Source organism: Manis pentadactyla, chromosome 3, assembly GCF_030020395.1.
Source record: "Manis pentadactyla isolate mManPen7 chromosome 3, mManPen7.hap1, whole genome shotgun sequence".
NCBI lineage: Eukaryota > Metazoa > Chordata > Mammalia > Pholidota > Manidae > Manis > Manis pentadactyla.
The window spans coordinates 4,825,813-4,845,101 of NC_080021.1; the positions used below are offsets into that span (position 1 = coordinate 4,825,813).

At 54.8% G+C, this 19,289-nt stretch overlaps 2 protein-coding genes across 3 annotated transcripts in view; both read right to left on the bottom strand.

Annotated features, from left to right (window-relative positions):
• Positions 1–19,289, bottom strand: part of EEF1D (eukaryotic translation elongation factor 1 delta) — a 155,239-nt gene that overhangs the window by 42,230 nt on the left and 93,720 nt on the right. The window lies entirely within an intron of this gene.
• ZC3H3 (zinc finger CCCH-type containing 3) overlaps positions 1–19,289 on the bottom strand; it is a 102,767-nt gene that overhangs the window by 32,511 nt on the left and 50,967 nt on the right. The window lies entirely within an intron of this gene.

The window sequence follows — 19,289 nt, forward strand, 5'->3', positions numbered from 1 at the left end:
CCAGGAGTGCCCAGTCTGCCAGGGCTCCCCCACCCGCCAAGGGCTTTGAGGCCAACGCCAGACACCCATGCTCCCTCCTCCCTAGGCGCCCCATGGATGTAGCCCAGAGCAGGCCCATGTGTCTCCCTGCCTTGGGTCTGCTCTCAGGCCTCGTGGCTGAGATGGGTCCGCCCAAGGCATCTGAGGCTACATGTCTTCGCAGCCAGCGGAACGGGTATGCACACATGCAGCAGAAAGGCCAAAAGCTACTAGATGCACATGAGCACAAGCACCCTGCCCAGTCCAGTGACAGGATCTGACAAAAAGCAGCCCCTCCCGAGGGCTCAAGGTAAGTGCTGTGCTCTAGGCAGGCCTGCCTCCTTAGTGCCCCAGATCCGAGGCTGAGGACAAGAGGCCCACCTGTGGCATGTCAGGTGAAGACCCAGGGAATGGTCTGCTCCTGACCAAGGGCAAATTCAGGAGCCGATGGGTGAGGGCAGGGGAAGAGGTCTGTCCTAGAGACCCTAGCAGCCCCGGCCTCTGGAGGCCCAGCCAGGGCAAATCTCACTGGAAGCTATACCCAGCATGCCTGGGCCTCCATGCCAGGCCCAAGGGTGCCTTTAAACAAATACTGCCTCAGGCCACCTGCACAGCCCTCTGGCTTAGCTTTGGCTCTCACTGCCTGGTAAGACTGTGTGTGCAATTGGGTAAGATCCATGCTGGAGCTGAGGGAACCGCAGCCCTCCAGTCCAGCTTACTCAATCCTCAGGCTTTCTACAACACAGGCCATGTGGACTCAGAGAGGTTGAGATGGACCCTTCCCTGGAGACAAGGCCAGGCCCAGAGGCTGCACAAAGGCTGGGTACAGCCTGAGTGCAGGACCAGAGACTTCGCCCCAGACAGGAGTCACTGGCAGGAACTAATGGCCATCCTCACAGGGAGCCTGCCTAGGCACATAGGTGTTTTGCTGGCAGGCTCTTCCCGACCCCCTCAGGGAGGCTGACTCCAGCCCCTGTGGGCTCCTCCCCACCTTCCCTCTCAGACCTCTCCCCTCCCTGGTGACCCTCACCAGCCTGTGAGCACAGGCCCCTCCCCTACAGACCCAGACCTCAGTCTCCAGGAGCGCATCTCACCTGAGCCAGTCTGCTCTGTTGGCCCCAGATGAAGGCTGGGGTCCCTGCCTTGCTCACAGCTCCCTGGTGGGGTCCCTGCACCCACCCTGTCCTACCAGTTAGTTTGAAAACTGCATTTGATCAAGCTCCCTCCCCACTTCACTGAGCACCCTGCAGTGGCTCCCCACGGTTCTCCCCAGTCAGCAGGAAACCCTGCAGATAGTTCCCAGGCCCTTGCCAGCCATTGCCCCCACACTCCTCCCTCCAGCCAAAACAACCACCAACAGAAAAGTTCTGCTTTCTGGAGCACCTGGCTCCTCATGCAGGGCCTGTGCACATGGCGGCCCTCTGCCTGTTACCTGGGTCACCCCAGGACTAAGCTTAGACATCAGGTCCTCAGGGAGCCTCCCCCAACCCCGGGTAGCTGTCACGGCCAGACCTCGGCTCTGTGCTGCGTCACACCTTGGAGCACCCTGGGGCAGGGGCCATTTCTGCTGGGAGGTTCACTGCTGCGCCCCCTGGCCTATGACCATGCCATGTGTGTGGCTCTGTCAACCTGTGTTGGAGGGAGGGGCCAAGGGGCTGCCCTGGGTCCCACACACTGGAGTCCTCTCGGGTGTGGTGTCAGGTAAGAGACAGAGAGGACATCTGGGGTAGGTGGGGAGACAGGGCAGCAGGGGCTTCCCAAGAACAGAGTAGGGGTCAGAGAAGGTGGGTCCTGAGCACACAGAGGGAACAACCAGGCACTTATACATGGAAAGACCCTCGGCTCGAGTGTGATGGGTAGACAGAGGGCCAGAGGTGGGCAAGGGGGAGGCCCACAGGTGTGGTCAGTGGTCAAGGGGCTCAGCCAGGCCCAACACTGGAACTCAACCTCTGACCCCCATCATTGGGGCAGGGGCAGTGTGTGGCCATGGTGACTGCGCAGGAGGTGGGCGGGCTGGCTGGGGAGCAGAGAAAACAACCAGGGAAGCATTTTTCAGGAAATGAGCACAATTGTGCGAAGCTCCAAGGCGAGCTCAGCCGTGGTGCGCGGTCAGCAAAAGTGGAGCGCCCGGGGGAGGTGGCTCTGCACAGCGCATCCCAAGTAGGTCAGGCTCAGCCGCCACCGTGACAGGCTGCAAACTGCTTAAGTGGGCTTTCCATGGAAATGCTGACGGGCGCCGCCCGGCCCTGGCCCACTCCCATGTCCACTGTGCCCCCAGAGTGGAAGCCAGGTCTCTCCCAGACGCTCCCAGCCCCAAGCCAGCACAGGATGGGGCCTCTTGCCTCAGGAGCACCCCCAGGCAATGTTGGGTGTTTTGGGTACTGGGGTGGGAGACGGAGGTCCTCAGGTGAAGGGCCTGAATGGGGGGGCCCGCAGGGTGGGAGGTGAAGGCAGCCAGAATGCAGACCTGACAGGGGGAACACCAGCACGGGCTCCACAGAGATCTGGGGAAAGGGGCTCATAGGTGTAGGCTTCATGACAACTGTGGCCACCAGAGCCACAGGGCCCTCCTCCAAGTACACGACAGGCTCCTCCAGAATGTGGCCCACAGCCAGCTCAGGGCACGATGCCCAGCTGGGGCCATCCACCTTGCAGCCGGCTCCCCACCCCAGCTCAGCTCTCCAGGGCACACCTTCTCACAGTGGGCAGGTGGGCTAAGGGCCTGTGCTTGCTGAGCCCAGAGGGCTGTGTGACCCTGCGGGTGGGCAGCAAGGCCAGGACCACCCTGGAAGGTGGGCGTGGGGTGGGACGGGCGGCTGAGTGGAGCTGTAGCCAGGGCAGGCTCCTGCGGCCAGCTGAAGGCCTCATCACTGAGGGCACTGCGGCTGCCTGAGGGACCCCTGCCCTGTCTCTCCCCAGAGCGCCCCTGGCCAGCAGGGGGGCTGCCAGGAGGCCCTAATGGTGCTGCCTCCAGGGCAATTGCAACAGCTCCATCGTGAGGGGCTGGGGCTGTTTTATGCGTTCACATCTATTCAATTGGTATTTCGATCAATGGATGCATTACAAGCTTTCCCTTTAAGAGCCTAATAAACAACAAGATGGAAAGTAAAATTCTCCATAAAATGACACTTTTAAAAATCCATTTCAGCTGGAGCTATTGGTGTTTTGTATGTTAGCTGCAAAAAACAGGTCCTATCAGGCCTTAACGGCCCTGCTCTGGGTGCAGAGTTCAGCTCTTGGGGTGGAGGATGGAGGGCAGAGCCAGGACTGAGCGGTGCAGGCAGCTAGGACCTAGTGGGGTACAGCCCAGGGTGGGGCCCTTGATCCTCTACACCCAGGTGTCACCCTCCAGGCTGGGCTGTCAGCCCAGGAACCCCTTGGCCTGTGACAGATTGTGAGGGTGGGGCTCCCTTCTTCTGCTCTCTTGCCTCCCATGTCACACATGCCCCTCTTCCCTGTCTCCCTTCTCTCTTCCTCCCTGTCTCTCTGGCCCCCCACCGCCCCCCACGCCCAGCTCACTGTGCACTGCAAATCCAGGTCCACCACTCCTCAGCCCCTGAAATGTGAGCTCCCAAAGACAGCCCACCCATCTGGGCCTGCACCCCAGGACTACGTGCAGCAGGGCTCACTCTGGAGAGAAGCGAAGGGTGGACAATTCAGGCGGCAGAATGCACTTTGCAGCTCCTGCCCTGGGAAGACCTTGGGAAGTCGAGGCCCCAACCAGCTATTGCCTTGTGGGTGACAGCCACAGAGAGCCCTGTGCAAACCACCTGGCCCTTCCTGCCCCTCCCCCCCTCCACATCCCACTCAAGCTCTGGGGGCACTTCCTTAGGCTCCCTCCTTAAGGTGGATGTCCCGAGATGGCCTCCACCACTAGCCTGGCCCTCGGGTGAAAGCAGTAATGAACCTCCCACCACATCCCTGCTGCCACACACCTTCCACGCAGCTACCCCTCCTCCGGGACCCCCCTCCAGGTGACTCTGGGGACAGAGTCTCACCAAGGCCCCAGGGAAAAGCCTGGCCATCCTGACCTCCGGCGGGTGACTCATGCACCTTCACGAGGCCCCTCTGCTCAGAGAACTGCACTCTGTGCCCTCAGCCCCGGAGCCTGCCCTGGCCACACCACAAGCCGTACCCGCCCCCAAGGCCCGCCACTCGCTCTGCTCCACTGCCTGGGGCCGGAGGGCCCTGGCCCTGTGCCCCACCTCTCCAGTTCCTTCTTGTACTGTCCCCTCACACTCCAGCCCGCCAGCCTGTTCCCAGCCCCACGGCCCACAGTGGCCACCTGCCCCACTCAGCCTTCTTTGGCCTGGAACAGATCTTCAGCCCCAACTCGTACACGAGTCATTTTATGCTGGTGTGTATGTCACAAAGGGGCCCCACACCTGGACACAGCCAAGCTGAGGGACACTGGAGGGCAGCCCAGTTGGGATCATATGACAAAGTGGAAACATTACAAGATGCAGAATGCCACAAGCCCTGTCCCTTGGGGACCCGCAGTATCACTGCTACCTACAGAGACTCACAAAGCAGGGGGTGGAGGGGCCAGGTGTCCTCCCCTGCAGACCAGGTGGGGCAGACCCGCCTAGATCACAGAGCCACTGCAGCCCAGCTCCCCTAGAAAGGGGGTGGTGTCTTCAGCAGGCCCTCACAAATGCCAGGGAAAGGCCCACAAGCTCAAGGGCCAAAGCTCCTGAGAGTCCGAGGGGGAGCGAGGGGACCACAAAGCGAGCAGGCATGAACACCGATGCCTTCCTGGGCACCAGCAGGGCCCGTGAGACAAGCAAGCCTCAAAAGGAAACATTTGCAGAAGTAGCACACCTGGCCCCTGCGGCCCTGAGGACAGGAGGGATGTGTCCCGGGGGGCTTGCCAGGCTCTCCTGCAGTGGGTTGGAGGTAAGAATAAAACGCAACTTCGCTAGTTGGAGGCTGGCTGGCTGGGGACACCTGAGAAACTGAGCCCGTATTTCTAGTTTATCTGAAAGGAGTTCAGGAGTAATGGAGACACACGGGTCAGTGGAGAGGAGAGTCCACAAACAGCACTGCCTCCACCCTCGCCCTTTGGCAGGGAAAGGAGTTCATTTCAATAACTACATCTCTGGGGAGACAAACTGTGAGCCCCACCTCAGACCACAAGTAAAAGTTAATACAAGAAAAGTATGTTTCAATGCAAATGCTAAAACAGTCAAGCTTCTAGAAGAAAACATGACCTCGGGGCAGGTAAACATGTCAAGAAGGATACAGAGCACTACTCAAAAGAAAGACCGATCAGAATACAGCAAAGTTGCAGGATACAAAATTCACACACAGAAATCTGTGGCTTTCCTATACACTAACAATGAACTAATAGAAAGAAAAATCAGGAAAACAATTCCATTCACAACTGCATCAAAAAGAATAAAATACCTAGGAATAAACCTAACCAAGGAAGTGAAAGACCTATACCCTGAAAACTATAAGACTCTCCTAAGAGAAATTAAAGAGGATACTAGCAAATGGAAACTCATCCCATGCTCTTGGCTAGGAAGAATTAATATCGTCAAAATGGCCATCCTGCCCAAAGCAATATACAGATTTGATGCAATCCCTATCAAATTACCAACAACATTCTTCAACGAACTGGAACAAATAGTTCAAAAATTCATATGGAAACACCAAAGACCCCAAACAGCCAAAGCAATCCTGAGAAGGAAGAATAAAGTGGGGGGGGATCTCGCTCCCCAACTTCAAGCTCTACTACAAAGCCACAGTAATCAAGACAATTTGGTACTGGCACAAGAACAGACCCACAAACCAGTGGAACAGAATAGAGACTCCAGACATTAACCCAAACATATATGGCCAATTAATATACGATAAAGGAGCCGTGGACATACAATGGGGAAATGACAGTCTCTTCAACAGATGGTGCTGGCAAAACTGGACAGCTACATGTAAGAGAATGAAACTGGATCACTGTCTAACCCCACACACAAAAGTAAATTTGAAATGGATCAAAGACCTGAATGTAAGCCATGAAACCATAAAACTCTTAGAAAAAAACATAGGCAAAAATCTCTTGGACATAAACATGAGCGACTTCTTCATGAACATATCTCCATAGGCAAGGGAAACAAAAGCAAAAATGAACAAGTGGGACTATATCAAGCTGAAAAGCTTCTGTACAGCAAAGGACACCATCAGTAGAACAAAAAGGTACCCTACAGTATGGGAGAACATATTCATAAATGACAGATCCGATAAAGGATTGACATCCAAAATATATAAAGAGCTCATGCACCTCAACAAACAAAAAGCAAATAATCCAATGAAAAAATGGGCAGAGGAGCTGAACAGACAGTTCTCCAAAGAAGAAATTCAGATGGCCAACAGACACATGAAAAGATGCTCCACATCACTAGTCATCAGAGAAATGCAAATTAAAACAACAATGAGATATCACCTCACACCAGTCAGGATGGCCACCATCCAAAAGACAAACAACAACAAATGTTGGCGAGGTTGTGGAGAAAGGGGAACCCTCCTACACTGCTGGTGGGAATGTAAATTAGTTCAACCATTGTGGAAAGCAGTATGGAGGTTCCTCAAAAAGCTCAAAATAGAAATACCATTTGACCCAGGAGTTCCACTCCTTGGAATTTACCCTAAGAACGCAGTAGCCCAGTTTGAAAAAGACAGATGCACCCCTGTGTTTATCGCAGCACTATTTACAATAGCCAAGAAATGGAAGCAACCTAAGTGTCCATCAGTAGATGAATGGATAAAGAAGATGTGGTACATATACACAATGGAATATTATTTAGCCATAAGAAGAAAACAAATCCTACCATTTGCAACAACATGGATGGAGCTGGAGGGAATTATGCTCAGTGAAATAAGCCAGGCAGAGAAAGACAAGTACCAAATGATTTCACTCATATGTGGAGTATAAGAACAAAGAAAAACTGAAGGAACAAAACAGCAGCAGAATCACAGAACCCAAGAATGGACTAACAGTTACCAAAGGGAAAGGAAATGGGGATGATGGGTGGGAAGGGAGGGACAAGGGCGGGGAAAAAGAAAGGGGCCTTACGATTAGCACGTATAGTGTGGGGGGGGCACGGGGAGGGCTGTGCAACACAGAGAAGACACGTAGTGATTCTACAGCATCTTACTACGCTGATGGACAGTGACTGTAGTGGGATGTGAGTGGGGGACTTGGTGAGTGGGGGAGACTGGTAAACATAGTGTTCTTCATGTAACTGTAGATTAATGATAGCAAAAATTAAAATTAAAAAAAAAGATGTGGTACATATACACAATGGAATATTACTCAGCCATAAGAAGAAAACAAATCCTACCATTTGCAACAACATGGATGGAGCTAGAGGGTATTATGCTCAGTGAAATAAGCCAGGTGGAGAAAGACAAGTATCAAATGATTTCACTCATATGTGGAGTATAAGAATAAAGAAAAACTGAAGGAACAAAACAGCAGCAGACTCACAGAACCCAAGAATGGACTAAGTTACCAAAGGGAAAGGGACTGGGGAGGATGGGTGGGAAGGGAGGTAAAGGGCGGGGAAAAAGAAAGGGGGCATTACGATTAGCATGTATAATGTGGGTGGGGGTCATGGGGAGGGCTGTGCAACACAGTGAAGACAAGTAGTGATTCTATAGCATCTTACTACACTGGACAGTGACTGAAATGGGGTGTGTGGGGGGGACTAGGTGAAGGGGGGAGCCTAGTAAACATAATGTTCTTTAAGTAATTGTAGATTAATGATAACAAAATTAACAACAACAACAAAAAAAAAACCACAACCAAGGAAAAAAAAAAAAGAAAAAAAGAAAGACCGATGGACTAAGACATTAAGAAGCAAGCCCCGCTCTGAGAAGGCATCTGAGAGAGGAATCCAGTCATACTATACAAAGAACCCCACAATCAATAAAAAAACAAACCAGTACAGAAGTGGGTAAATGACTCCATGGGCACTTCACAAAGAAGAGTGGCAGTGAGCACTCATATGCGGAAAGGTGCTCAGCGTGAGTCATCAAGTTGTGCAAATTAAGATCTTGCTGAGATGCCACCACATCCAGCATGACCATGGCGGGAAAGATGGGGTCCAGCAGGCACTGCGGTGCAAATGCCATTTGACAGCCATCGCGGGCGCAGCCTTACATCCAGGCCTGCGCGCATCCACCCTCTGAGGCCATGACTCCACAGAAATGCAGGTCCCTGTCACTCGGCGACATGCCCAAAAAGACTGAGAGCAAAGACTCAACAATCCTAAGGCCCAGTGATAGCAAAATACACACACTGTGCCCCATCTGGAGGAGGAGGACACAGCTGGGCGGGGAAAGCGCTGCTACACACAGCAGTGTGCACGGAACAGTGTGTCTCAGAGGGCTCAGGCCGCTCAAGGCCCATGGGCGGGAGGGACGGCTTACACAGCAGGAACCGATTTTCTCGTTTGGAGGATGTAAGTCCAAGACCAGAGTGCCAGCCGAGTCGATTCCCGGTGAGGCCCCTCTACTGCCAGACAGCACCTTCTCACCGTGTCCTACATGGCCTTTCCTCTGTGTGCTAGAAGAGCTCTGGTGCCTCATCCTCTTCTTAGAAGGACACTGATCCTGTGGGATTAGGGCCCCACCCAATGACCCCATTTCACCTTACTTGGCTCTGTAAAGGTCTACTTCCAAATACAGCCACAGTGGGGTCAGGGCTTCAGCCTACGAATTCATTTGGACAATTCAGTCCGTAACAAATGACACACAAAAGCTGTTAGACACCAAACAGTACTTATTGTACAATTCCATTTATATGAAGCTCCAGAGCTGTAAGATGAGCTAGTCCAGACAGGCGACAGAGGAGCAAAATCCTAGGGAGTGGGTGGGGTTATGGGGAGAGGGCAAGAGGGAGCCTTCTGGGGGCTGGAAACGGGTGTACCCTAACCTGGGTGGTGGGTATACAAGATGCACACAGAACTGATGACTCAAGATACAAACAGGTGTCAAACATTCTCAAAGGGAAATCAGAGAGGAAGGTCTGTGCAGAGGGCCAGGTTCAAGAGCAAGCATTTGTACAGGATAAAGGCAGCATTTTCAAAATGATGGGAAAAAGTCTGACTACTTAAGTTGTCCCGAGACAACTAGGTAAACATTGAACAAAATTAAGTTTGAACTTTAATCTTAACCATGCCCCCAGATAAGTTCCAAGTAGACTAAGTTTTGAATGTAAAACTTGAAACCATAGCACCAGAAAAAAATATAACTGAACTAACATGATTTTGGGGTGGGGAAGGCTGTTCACAGCAAATCAATACACTAGGTCTTAAGAGACTGACAGATTTAAGTACACAGAAAGTAAGAAGTTCTGTTAAAATTTCTCACAAACCAAACTGAAGAGCAAAACTGAAACTGAGAAAAAACGTACAGTCTAGATAAAAGGGTGGCACCCTGAATACTTACGAATCGTGTAAACTTGCGAGAAATAAGCCAGAGGCAAATGAAGAGTAAACATAAAAGATGTTGAACTTGACAAAGAATGTAATAAACTGAAACTAAAACTGATAGCACTCTCCTTTACTAAACTGCTGAAAGTGCCTGGCAGTGGCAGCTATGCAAACCGGCCTGCAGCAGGCGCCCATCCGGCTCTCTAAAGCCCTGCCAGCCCCTTGACAGGAACCAGGTCCAACGAGGATGGGTATGCCCTAGGGGAACAAATCTTACCGGGCAGACAAAAGAACAATGACAAACAGGCACTACTTCAACCACCAGGCCTGATGTGGGACCCAACTGGTGATCCAAGTTGTGCCTATCCAACCAGCAAGCTAAATGTCACCTCCTCCAAGAAGCCTTCCAGGCTGCAGACACTGAGGATAAAGGCCAACTGTGGGAGGCAGCAAGTGGAGGCAGTGCAGTCAGAGTTGGGTCTGGCACCACCAGCCCCTGTCCTGCCTACTCTCTGCTCTAACACTGTGGTGAGGGGCCTTGCTAGCACCTTCTGGCACCTACTGGGCAGAGGAAGGACCAGGTGGAAAGTTCTCAGCTGGGGTGGCCCCAAGTAGGAGCTGGGGGTGGGGCACGGCAGGGGTAAATTTCCCAATTCTTCAGGGAGCCCCAGAAGGCAGAAGAGTACAGCCAACCTTCCAGGGCTCCTGAGCCCTGTGGGGCGGGGCAGACCACCTGCCAGCCCCGCCCCTGCTTCCTAGGGTTTCCTGCGAGGGCGGGGCCGGAGAGGGGCCTGGGACACCGTCCTGCCCCAGGCAAGGCTGAGCCCGAGGGGACAGAGCCCAGCTGTAATTTATGCTCCCCTGCCTATGCTTTATGGCTTTCTTAATTCAGCTCCTGCTACTATTAATGTAGTTAATGCTGAGATTATATCTATTTTCTGGCGTCAGGCTGTGATTTATTTAAGCCATTTTTTCAGTGGAGGCTCCCACGCTGTTAAATCAAGTGCCTTGCCAATTAAGTGCTGACTTGGGAAGTGGACGCAATCTTAACAGACATCTAACCGCAAATTAAACCAGGGCTCCTTGCCCTGGGGAGTAGGTGGGGCAGCCCGCAAACCTTGCTGACTTGGAGGAAAGTTAGAGAAAAATAAACCGGCTCTACTCCAGCACGCCAGCCCTGGGGTCGTGGGGATGGACAGGGCGCACCCAGAGCCACCTGGCTGTGCTGACGGGGTGCCACAGAAAGGGCAAGCAGGGGTCACTGGGCCTATCCCCAATACACAGAGGTCTACAGCTGCAGCCCCACTCACCAGGGCAACACCCCTCAGACACACGCACAATTCCCAGCAAGTCTCAGTTGGCGCGTGAAGTGGCTAAAGAGACCTCTGACAGCCTCAGAAGGTGCTGCGTGGGAGGAGGTGTGATAGAGATGCCCCAGCAGTAGAAGGGCTGTGTTCCGGCTCAGCAACCCTGAATGTTGAGTCAATGCCCCAGATCCCATCTTGAGGACACGCTGGCAGAGACATGGAGGGGGGGCATGGAGGCAAGCATAGAAGGTGGAGCGGGAGGCCAACCCCAGAGCCAGGGCAGGGGAAGGGTACCCCTCCTGAGGGCCCATGTCTCCTTGGGTACCCTGTGCCCCGTGGAGCCTCCTGCTGGAGAGCCTGTGGGTCCCAATGCTACACAGTGGAGCCCTGGGATAAGGTGGTGGCCCACCATGGGCCTGAGCGAGCACCTGTTTGTGGAGGCCATTCAGCCGTGGTCCTGCATGGCTGTAAGTCCCTCCAGACCCCACAGCTGACACAGGGAGCCTGCCTTCCTACCCCAGACCCCTAGAGCAACACCTCCTGCCACCCGACTCCAGAGGCCCGGGCCCAGCCTTGAGAAGGGAATCATGTTTTGGGGTAGGATCGGGCTGGCGGGTTGATATATGCAACTAATTAAATATGATATTGATTATTAGAATGGTTCTTTACTACCACCTTTAAAACCAGGATAAAAGTGGTATTTAAAATGGTGTTTGACTATGTAAGGCATCTAGGTACTGCTGGGTAACAAGGACATTTTATTTCTTCCTGTCAGGGCAGTATTTCCAGCTTCCTCTCTCTCTCATTTCCAGGAACATCCAGGGGCACCGAAGAGGACACGGGTGTGGTCAGGACACAGCCCAAGGCCCATCTTCCATGGGGAGAGAGCTAAAGGGCCCTTCCAAGGCCTCCTGCCCAACGTGTCCACCGAATGAGGCTCCCCTCGGGCCAGCTCATGGGCCATTCTCTCCAGGTCTGTCATGACAGGCCCCACCAAGCCGACTGCCTCTCCCCCTTGAGCCCCTGGGATGTCACCACTGGCTCATAGGAGGCCATCCCATGGCCTGTGGTTTTGCTCTTATGGGACCCCGTGAGGTCCTGTCCTCTCAGGGTCTGCCCACAAGGACCCAGCCAGCCTGGGAGAAGTATGCACCTGCCTGGCCCTTTCCTGCCATTTGCCCCTACAGGTCAATCTGAAGGCTACTAGGCAGGCCTCCGCCACAAAGGCCAACCTTTGAAGAGCAAAGAAGCCATCTGTATCTGTATGTCATACGGATCAAGACATAGCACACTATAGCATGCGAGACAGGCCTAGCCTAGGTGAGGGGGAGCAATCCTGGGCAGAGTTGCCCAGGGGCCAGACTGGTCCAGGGCTCACGGTCCATGAGCAGCAGGGGCGGAAGGTGGCCTAGGAGAGCACTGACCCATTGGGCTGATGCCATGAAGGGGGTGGCCACAGGGCCACTGCCAGAGGGGCCGGTACAGCAGAGGCCACTGCGCAGCCCGCCACTGCTAGGCCTGCATGCACACAGGCCCCAGGAGCCCGGCGCACCCACTCCGCCTTACCTCCCTCCTTGCTGGGAAGCCCAGCCTCCCTGTTCCTGGCACCCACAGAAACCTCAAGGCGCAAGGAGACAGCTCCCCACACTGAGAGAGAATGTGCCAGGTGACAAGAGGACAGAGGGATGCATTCAAACACAGAAGAAGAGGGCCAGAGACCATGAACAGGAAGACAGACCGGTGGAGGCAGCAACAGCAAAAGCAGAGCAGAAAGAAAGAAGACAGTGGGCCTAAGGCCAGAGGGCTGGAGAGGCCACACAAGGAGAGCCTGGCAGAGCTGGAGTCCAGCCAACGACAGAGAAGGCCCAAGGGATGTGGGGCAGAACCTAGGGCAGGAAGGCAGAGTGCACTGGCCCTCTCAGGGGGCCGCTATGCCCCACCAGGTGCCTCCTACCTACGAGCATGGCCCTCAGGGACACACACACCAAGGACATGCCACGGGCCAGCAAGCTCTGGACCAGCTCATTACGGACCCAGAGAGGGAGGCCCTGGCCTGAGATGGAGCCAGTGGGGGGACTCAGATGTCTGCCACCCTCCCTCCGTCAGGCCAGCTTCAGGGCCACAACCCTATCCCAGCCTGTCCCCCACACATACCATCCGCAGATGGAGCCTGGGTGCTACCTCTCATGGGATCTCACCACAAACATTCCAGCTACGTCTCTGACCCCAGGCCCCATGCCAGCAGTCCCCATGACCAGGGAGGAAGCAATGAAACAAACACCATGTGGGGGGTGGAAAGTGACTTTCACAGGGGCCATGTGACCACTGAGGGGGATGAGCCAGGGGCTCAGACAGGCACTTAGCCCCACTGGGCCCCTCCCCATGCCAGACACCTGCGATGCCCACCCCTCTCTATCACCCCGCCATGCCAATGCTCCCTGATGCCAATGTCTTCTGACTGTCAGTGTCAGGGCCTGAAAAGGTCAAAGAGGAGGCAGCTGGGAGGGTGGCTCAGGTCCATCCTTGCCTGGGAGCACAGGGGCCATGTGGCACTGGTGGCCCAGCAAGCACAGCCTCCTCTGGGGGCCCCGAGCTCTAACCCTGATACCCTGCAGTGCTGACTGCTGTCTCCTGTCATCGCCAAGGGCCGTCCTAGGGCTGCCCACACAGGTGCAGATAGACCCCGGACCCAGAGGGATCGGCTGGCCTGGCACTTGGCTCCCGAAGGCCTGATGCCCGGAAGGCCCTGGGTGGCCTTGCAGCCGGTCACGCCGCCCTAGATGAGTGTTTGGCAGTGAGTGCAGACTGCCCGTGGGAACCGCAAAGGAGAAAGGAAGGCAGCGGGCCCATCTAGGCACCCAGGGCCCTTGTCTGCCCAGCACCCCATATTCCAGGCCCAGCTCTGCCAGCAAGGGGATGGGCTCTCACATTGCCAAGAAAAGGTCCCACCTCCTGGATGAGGCACTGGAGGGAAATCAAGTATCCCTCAGAGAGTCCTGGCCTCAGCACCCCTGGCAAAGGTGAGTGTCCCCCTGACCTCCCCAAACCAACAAGGACGAGGGATCAGCGCCCTAGTCCCGACCCAAAGCCCAGCCCCTCCCTGCCCCAGGTAGGGGGTGGGGGACAGGTGTTGCAGCCTCAGCCCCACTGCCCTGGGGCTGCTGACAGCTGAAAGCCCACTTGCCTCAAAAGGTCAGAGAAATAAATAAATAACCAAGGAGCGCCGTGAAGCTATTTTCAAATTAAGAGCTGCGTCCTTGCTGTCGGCCCCACCAGCAGCGTCCGCAGCGCCTCCCGCAGAAGTGCGCCCCAGCCCATTTATTAGGATGATGAAAGCAAGGGGGCCGCGATTGCACCACTTCCTTAATGAGCAGCCGAAGGGATCGGTAAGCATAATTTCAGAGGCCAGTAATATTTTATATAATCGCCGAGTGGCTTAAATTGAAAACCCCCAACTGAATCAATATTTACTGCATTGAGACGAAATGAATAGTAATAAGTCACTAAGCTCCCTGTCCTGTTTCATAAAATAAAAAATTATAAAAATGAGCACAGGCACAGGGAGGCCATCACATTAACTTTTACAGCACTTGGGGAGCCCTAACCGCCTGTTTCCATAAAATAAAATTCTAAAAAACCTGCTGGAGAAGGCCTGCTTCAACACCACTTGGGGAAGTGGGCAGCGGTGGGAAGGGGGGGTCTGGGGGCGACCCCACAGGCCTCCTCCAGGCCCCTGCCTGGTGCCCACCAGCACAGACACCCAGAGGGGCCCCACTCTTGTCTCTGCCTAAAGCCTTGGCACTAAGTCAGCAACACATACCCCCTGGTATCCTCAGGCCAGACTAACAAGCAACCAATCCTGGGATAGGCGGCGGCCCTCAGTGGGCACTCTCAGCCAGCTCCCCAGGGGTGGAGGAAGGCATGGTGTCCTTGATCTTGTACTCTCAACATGGGGATCCAGGCTGCTGGCATGGCAGCCACGTGGCCGTGAGAGCCCCCCTACACCCCACCAGACTCCTGGCCAGGAAGCAAGGCCCCAATCAGCCAGGTGAGGCCTCCTTGGCCAGGAAGACAGAGGGCACAGAGCCCTACACAAATTACACACACGCCGGCAGCCCAGGAACAAAGTCAAACCACAAGCTACAAGCAGGCAAAGGAGCCTGAGCAACTGTTCACAGTGACGACAACCAATGGCCTTCAACAAGCTCAGGAGCAGCACCCAGCATCACTGGTAATCGAGGAGATGGGACCAACTCCACACTGCACCACCACACACCAAGAATGCAGACATTAAAATGACAGTGACCAGATGCTGCCATGGGAACAAGGTCCCAGCACTCCATGAAGCAGACCTTGCCGTCCCAGGGCCCCACAATCCTACTCGCGGGTGTGCACCCACGAGAAGCGGCAACACGGCCCCACCCACAGGGCTGTCAGAGGGCGGGCGCAGCCCTCAGCCATGATTACCCAGAGTCGGAGGGACCGGACATCCACTGAGAGGACGGCCAACAAGCAGCTGGGGAATAAACAGCACAACGCTGCTCAGCAACATACAGAGAGGCCTCCTGACAGGCAATAGTGTGCACTGGGCCAGAGCCAAGGCTGAGCGGGGCAGCTAGACACAAGGGCACAGAGCGTGCATGCCAGTGAAGTGGCATTCTAGTACAAGCAAAACAAATCCACAGAAGAAATCTTCAGAACCGGGCTCCTCAGGGGATGGAGGTATTCACAGGGAAGAGGCCAGGCTGTGCTCAGTAATGGGATGTCCTCTGACTTGACAGAGGCGTGGGTCACAACAGTGTGTGCATTTGTCAAAACTCAAGAACTATATACTTAGATCCAGGCATCTCACTGGATGTATATTTTACTGCAGAGAGAGCTATGAACAACTGTCAAGCTCTAGGGAGTGAGCACACCAGGACAAGGGGCCAGGTGTCTCCCGATCAGGGAAGAGTCACAGATACACCATGGGCGAGGCAGAAGGGAGCCACAGTGTTGGACAGGGCCTGGTGATCTTCCATCGGGACAGCTGTGCACCGATGCACAGGCCCAGGAGGGCCTGGAAGCAAAGTCACATACCCCAGCCGGGACCACCCCTCTACACACCTGTCACTCCTAGGCATGGCACCACAAGACCCCTGGCTGTGGGGGCTAGAAGTGGCCAAGCCGCTGCACTGTGAAGAGCCAGGTTTTGCAGGGAAGTGACGGGTTCTGGGATCAGGGAAAAAAAGTTGCAGGTGAGCCTTGTGCAGGCAAGGGTGGCTTGGAGAATGGCAGTGCCACATGGGAAGGACCCAGGGCCAGCCTGAAGGGGCCTCCACAGGCCAGGGCTGGGTCAAACTGAGGGTCAAAATCAATCACAATGGTAACAGATTATTTCCTATTAAATATGTAAGACTCTGGGGTCCACACCATCATAAACGAACAAATCCACACACAGCACTGGGGATAAGGGACAGAGGTTCCTCATGGAATACCAAGCAACCAATTCAGAAGGAGTGATGGTGGGAAATCACAAACGGCCTGAAAGGCCTGGGGGATGGCCTGGTCGGGGCAGATTCTCACACAGGCTCCACACACCTCCCAAAAACAGCTGGAGTAGCCCTTTCCGCAGAGAAATCCAGCGAGGGTCAGGGCAGCTGGACGCCAGGTGCCCCAAGGCTGCACTGACGGGGCCCCCGGGCTTTCCGTGGCCCTCCTGCCACAAGAGCGCATCTGTCTTGTCGCATGTGAGGAGGCATCCTATGAGCCCAGGGACACTGCACTAACCACCTGGCCCCCGCTCCCCAAAATGCAGGGTCACGAAAGAGGAGCAAGGCTGAAGGCAGTTCCAGACTCCGCGTTTGAAGAGGCAGGACCTTGAGGGCTGGGGGTGCACACAGCCAGCTCGAACTCCTGGCAGCATTCCCTCATCTGTGGGACCCTCCTTCAGTGCCTGGTCAAGCGGCGCCACATCTCCAACTTCCTGGAAAATGGTTGTATACGGACAGAGGAAAATGATACAACAGCTGGGCTGGCAGAGACCACTTGTGAATTCAGGTGAAAAACAGCGAGCGGTTTCACATACAATTTTTTGCAACTTTTCTCTAAGTGCAAAAGTCAATCAAAATAAAGTCACCCCAAAAGACTAAATGCAACAAACTTATCAGGAGGTCGAGAGGATGGACGGGGGGTTGGAGGAAGAGGGCCTGGGTCCAGGAATGCCAGGGAGCTGCCTGCCCCAGGCCTGCCCTCTCATCCTCTGCCCTCCCTCAGAGCAGCACCCAGTTCACTGTGTGGGCAGCTCTTCCCGAGGCATGAGGGGTGGTCAGCAGTGGGCCTTCCCCAAGGGCACTGACAGAAAGCTGGGAAGGGGCAACCTGCAGTCCCCTCGGGCCACGGGCCGCAAATTGGGTGGGCCTTGGGCAGGCTGCAGCCCAGCTGCGACCATCTGCAGGACCTGGCAGACAGGGAACTGTGCAGAGTCCCTGAGCTGGGGGGTGAGGGGACCACATGGAAACCAAGACCCCCCCCCCAAGGGGACGGCGCCCAAATTTGGGCTGAATTCCTCTTTAATGATATGTCATTTTGGAAGAGCATTTCAGAGCCTTCAAAATCAAACCCTGCACCTCATCAAACCTCCCAGAGATGACTTAAGATTAACCACCCAGACACAAGAATTGAAACAATGGAGCGAGGCAGCCCCGCACGCAGCCCCTGTGACAGCACCATTTGTAGTCTGGACGCAACAGCCTCCAAACTCATCTGCTTAAGCAAAGCAGCTTCTGTTTATTTCGCACTTCCCTGTCAAATGAATTCGGAATGAGAAAAAAAGTGACAGGCACTTTAGAGACACAAGTCACATTTCAGCTTCAGTTCATATTAAGGAACGTGCTGGAAAGCCAGCAAGGGTACAAAGGCAAGCCCACAAATCTGAGAACAAAAAGCTAAATCCTCACTCAGCATGAGCCTCAGCCCTGGGGTGCACAGAGCCTGGAGGCCAGTCCCAGGCAGCAGTGGCGTGGAGTCCTCAGGGCCCTGGAGCCCATCCCACCCACAGCCTCTGGGCCCAGGCAACGCCGAAGCCCAAGGCCACTGGCCAAGTGGCAGTACAGACGTGGTGCCATGGATGCCGCCCACAGGCAGGCAAGAGTCCTGCCTGGGAAGGGCCTCCTATCCCAACCAGGGCAGCGGCCACCTCATCCCCTATAGCTCTCAGTGGGCAGGCCCCAACAGAGACCCTGGCTGGCAGCACCCGCAGGGTCCTGGAGTTACTGCCCAAGGGCTTCCCACCTATGTCTGCCCCAAACCGGACTCACCCCCCACTCCCACCCGCTTTGTCAAGTTGGGCCCCTATGCCAGGACACCCGGACAGCCACGGCCCTTTCTGCAAGACGGTGAGCTGGGCATCACCTTCCCTGGGACCAGGAACCTGGGGTGAGCAGTGGCCGTGCCAGGCTGACAGCTGGGTCTGGACCTGTCTACTGCCAGTACACCCAGAGTACCCACAGTGCCAGGCTGGCCTGCCACAACAGCCAGCCCCGTCCGTCTGCCTGAGGCGGGACGTGCACAGCTGCCCATACAGCACTCGGATGTTGTCCTGGCCCCCAGCTCCCCATGACTGTGGCAAAGGCATATTCCCCATCCTGTGCAGACCAGCAGTTCCCTGCCTAGGACACCCCGCCAACACTCCAGTTGACTATGTGAGGGGGCTGCTGGCTCGAGCTCCTGGCCTCCTCCCTCCCTCCAGAAACTCCTGCTTTACCAGGCCTGCAGTTTCTGCTCTGACCCCATCAAGGCCCAGCACACTCAACACTGGCCTAGCTGGACCCAAACCTGGGCCTCCTTGATGCTTAGAGGCCAGGAGGGAGAGGCCCACTGATGCAGCCCTGACAAAAGTCACCCCAGCTCCCAGGCTATGCCCCTGGGATAGGCGGGGCCTGGCCAGGGCAGCCAGCGGGCCTGCAATGCCTACTGCAGGAGAAGGCGGAGCAAAAGTCAATAAATCTGAGCCTCATTCACAATGATCTGGGGCTCTTATTAAGTAAATTAATTTAAGTTAATTTAGCTCGATCATGACTCCTGATCACAGTGATTTAGTGAGGGGGAAATTGCATTAGAAAAGGCCATGCTCACCAGATAGGAGAACGGAAGAAAATTAGACCCACTTAGCACTGTGAATTAATATGGAAATAGCAGGTGTAAATTTAACCTTATCGAGAGTGTGAAAATTATCTTCATAAATTTGTAGAAATAGCCCCCAAGATGCTTATAAATCTATCTAAAACAAAAATATTACAAAAAGTGCACTAAAATTAATTTAAAATATACTTCCAGCTATTGCCTCTAGAAAACTCAGCGGCAGGGCTAAGTTTAATACAGCCTGGTGTTAAGAGAGGAGGGCAGTGGGTGCCACTGACCACTCATTAACACCTGCCATGGGCCAGCAGTCCTGCACCTCCTCTCCCTACATACCCAGAGCCAGCAGCCACTGTCCACTGGGTGCTGGGGCCCATGGGGGCTGGAAGGATGGTCCCTGCCAGGGACCATA